The sequence below is a fragment of the Eriocheir sinensis genome, unplaced genomic scaffold, assembly GCF_024679095.1.
Source record: "Eriocheir sinensis breed Jianghai 21 unplaced genomic scaffold, ASM2467909v1 Scaffold417, whole genome shotgun sequence".
Classification (NCBI taxonomy): Eukaryota; Metazoa; Arthropoda; class Malacostraca; order Decapoda; family Varunidae; genus Eriocheir; species Eriocheir sinensis.
The window spans coordinates 7,501-11,722 of record NW_026111740.1 but is presented as its reverse complement, the minus strand read 5'-3'; the positions used below and the strand labels follow the sequence as shown (position 1 = coordinate 11,722).

General features: G+C 45.0%; 1 pseudogene; it reads left to right on the top strand.

Moving 5' to 3' along the window:
* Positions 1-3,161: 3,161 nt before the first annotated feature.
* The window catches only part of LOC126992201 (cytochrome b5-related protein-like), a 5,548-nt pseudogene continuing 4,487 nt past the window's right edge, over positions 3,162-4,222 (top strand).

Here is a 4,222-nt window from a genome sequence, read left to right as displayed (position 1 = left end):
TACCTGCCGGTCCGTCTGCCTCTCTTCCTACTTAAAACCATCTATATACATACTTCCTATCTGTCTATCTATTCATCTATCAGCCCTACTTAAACATTACATACTTATCTCTATCTGTTCATCTATTTATCTCGCTCGAACACCACAGTCACCAAGTAAGGAATGATGGAGCAAGGGTGGCAACATGTCACCATCCTGTGCTTCCTGTGGCGGCGTGACCTTCAACCCAACGCATGTGAGGACAACCACCCAACCCCACGTGACGCACCGGGCTGTTTGTTGTGTATCGCGGTGAATCTAATATTAACCCGGTAGCTGCGGAGGTCATGTTTCTTAGGTTAGATTAGGTTAGGTTAGGTTAGTTAGTCCCCGTAAGTGAAATAATGAGAAATAATCATCACCACGCAAACCAATTCATAATATAAATCAACGCATGTGTGATCAGTTTATGCATCATCTATTTTGGGAGGCTTATATCATGGCAGAAATTTGGCCCACTGCTGCTACACGGTAGAGCCACAAATTTGGTCGCTGCTACCGGGTTAACTTGTGTGTGTGTGTGTGTGTGTGTGTGTGTGTGTGTGTGTGTGTTTAATGGGTATAAATGTCAAGGAACAACAAAAAAGCTACAAAGATATCCATGGAAACTTTACAAACATATCTCACTTTTACTCTTTTGGTAATTACATTTATTTCTTCTCTTTGCTCCATTATTTTTTACTCTCCTTCATCTCGTTCTTTTCCATCAACCCACATGCTAGCACTTTTTGTTTTCTTTTTCTTTCTTCTTCTCTCTCTCTGCTCTATTGCTTGCACGTGTCTTCTGGGCAGCGGTGATCGATAAGCCTCCGGCATATGCTTATCACTGCACGGCCCTCAAGACCACTCAAATATCACTATAACCCATGAGTCTAAGTCACATTCTCAACACTTCAGCGTCCACACGTTTTTAAACAAGGCTTTTTCGTATTTCTGGGTATTTCCACGGGTACTTTATGGCCCTGGTGTGAGTTTGACCTTTCTTCTGTACCACGATCCTAAAAACTGCTCATTAAAACTCGATTGATCTCCTGTTTTGGCCTTTGGAAATTGTTGATGGAGTGGCGGAAGGTCTGAGGATACCAACTTATGAGGTGGACTGTGTTCTGTCTACCACAACGATGATGATGATGAGAGAGAGAGAGAGAGAGAGAGAGAGAGAGAGAGAGAGAGAGAGAGAGAGAGAGAGAGAGAGAGAGAGAGAGAGAGAGAGAGAGAGAGAGAGAGAGAGAGAGAGAGAGAGAGAGAGAGAGAGAGAGAGAGAGAGAGAGAGAGAGAGAGAGAGAGAGAGAGAGAGAGAGAGAGAGAGAGAGAGAGAGAGAGAGAGAGAGAGAGAGAGAGAGAGAGAGAGAGAGAGAGAGAGATAGAGAGAGAGAGAGAGAGAGAGAGAGAGAGAGAGAGAGAGAGAGAGAGAGAGAGAGAGAGAGAGAGAGAGAGAGAGAGAGAGAGAGAGAGAGAGAGAGAGAGAGAGAGAGAGATCTCTATCAAATAACAAATATCATCTCTCGATGTAGATCACCCAAGTGATCCGCAACTAAGTGGTGTGATATAAGTCTTGCATGTCCACGCTCCTCTGAGTCATCAACGTCTAAGGAGATAAGTTTCAGTAGACCTATCACCTCCAAGTCGTGAATGCTGCACACCACGGCCTGCCTGTTACATTACACCAAACACACAGCTTTCAGCACGAGATGAAGCTGGATAGCCAATCTGCTGTCTGCCACATACAAGCTGAGGCAGCAGCTGGCCGGATAAAACCGAACAAAATTATGCCGCTGAAATTCCACACAAAAAATCAGGCTCGGGCAGTGGCGGGAGCCCCAGGTGCCGGTAATGGTCCTCGATGTAGGCGGCAGCGGTGCCACTTTCAGCAAGTTTTATAACGCCAGAATTCGTGTTTAACAAGCCTCGTCACGGAGCCCCGCGCCGCCGCAGCTCCCCCCATGGGCATGCCGCCTCCCACCCTCCCATTTCACCTCTTGTGGCCGGCATGGAGAAAAGAAAGCAATCTTAGTAATGAAATATAATTTTTAAAAATATTATAACTACAATATCATATCAATCATGATGAAACTGCAATTGTTGCATTAATAATGACGATGATGACCACGGTCGAGAATAATAATAATAATAATAATAATAATAATAATAATAATAAATTACAACAACAGAGCATTATTATCAAAGCCATTTACTGTTTCAGCAACACAGAACACAACAGTAACGATGGAAAACTGAATTCGTCTCCACTCCATGGTCAGTTACGGCCACTAATCGCGTTCATCCTGATCAACGTGCAAGGAACAAGAAAAGGACCACCTCGATCAAACAGGGCTGGACATTTCAAAGCAAAACTGTCATATACCTGAGGTGTCGCAAGGCTGTGCCCACATTATTGCTTAGCATCACCGATTGGCTGCTTGCTGGTTAGGGTTTTAGTGACGCAAAAAGTCTGCTGCTGTCACCGGTGGCTCATTGGATGGCGTGACGGAGCCGCCATCGCCGCCACACCTTGGCGTGCAAGGGTGGGCCTTACTGCGGGACCTCAGATAGCCGATTCGAACACAGCTCTGATTTAAATACATAATCCATCATCACATATCCTCAATGTATTAAGTTGGTAGAGGGGAAGGGGAATGTGCTGTACCCGGAACCTCTGGACCAACGCGACACCTCCCAGCAGTCAACAGTACTACAATAATGATATTATATCTTCCATGAACGGGGATACATTCTGTTGTCGATACCTCCCACAGAGAGAGGCGGATAGACATGCCTGGAACACCGCCATGACATTTATATATTTGAACGATAACAGGGGCTAAAGTAAAGCGACAGTTCGTTCATCATGACCTACGTTTGCAAACCCCCAAAGACTCCATGCATTAATAATGCACTGAACACACACACACACACACACACACACACACACACACACAGTTGATGACATGGATACTGATACAGTCTGTTTGTCAAATAGTCCCCCATACCCTCCCCCACCACCACACAAACGAAGAGGCTATGGATCATGATATCGCATCCCTTATCGTGGCGTTTCAGTGCCGCCAAGCCACTGGACGCAGTGCGACTTGTCGGGGCAGCAGTGTCTGTGCTGTCTCACAACACAGGGTTAAAAAGAGGTACTTTTAACCCTGCTACAGCATGGCGCCTCGTGAGGGTGACGCCCAGAGTGGTGACAGCAGCATCAAGCTAACCGCTTACAAAAAGTTTCCAACAAACTACCCGCACAAGACCTTCCAGGAGTGGCTAAGCGCGAAGAGAATAGATGATGATGTTGGTCCCTACTGGCGAGTGCACGACAAGCTCTATGACCTCACAGACTTCATCGACAAACACCCAGGAGGTGAGTTTTTATTTTCTATTGAGGTATATGGATGTTGAATTTCCACTACCTTCAACAACAATCAACAAACATTGCTATTAGTGCTTTAGTACATAATGATCTAGATTCAATGCAGGAGCGTTCCCCTAAAGTCGGCCTACATTCCCGAAACAAACACGTCATTCTGTTGGTCTGGTCCACTGATGACTCGCTGTCTTCAACTTGCTTGTATATATTGCATGTGTATCATATACGTATGTCTTATCGACCGCTGATTTGCACTGTTTTAATCGTAATTTACAGCTTATATAGGTTTTTCGTATCTTGTCTACACTATATTTGTTCTCTTCAACTTCTGTATATTATCAGTTTTTTTCCGTATCATATTTACTTTTTTTCATTGTAGCTGCACATTGTGAGCTATGTGTGTGTCCTATTATGATGGATCTTTTCCTCCACGCCATGGTCCCATTTAGGTGTAGCCTATAATCTGATACTTTCAGGGAAGATGTGGCTGCAGGTGACCAAGGGCACAGACATCACGGAAGCCTTTGAGGCTTCACACTTCGGTGAAGGACCGGAGAAGCTCCTTCAGAAATACTACATCAAAGACACCAAAACACCCAGGAATTCGCCGTACACCTTTCACGAAAAATGGCTTCTACAAAACCTTGAAACGAAGGGTGCAGGTAGCTATAGTACAGTAAAGATTAGTTGAGTGCATTGCAAACAAATTCATACAGATAGTAGACACCAACAGATATAGAGGTTTTGGCAGTGACGTCACGAAATAGCGTCGTCTGCACCTTGTGCGTCGTCTGAAAACCTGCTGGTGGTCCC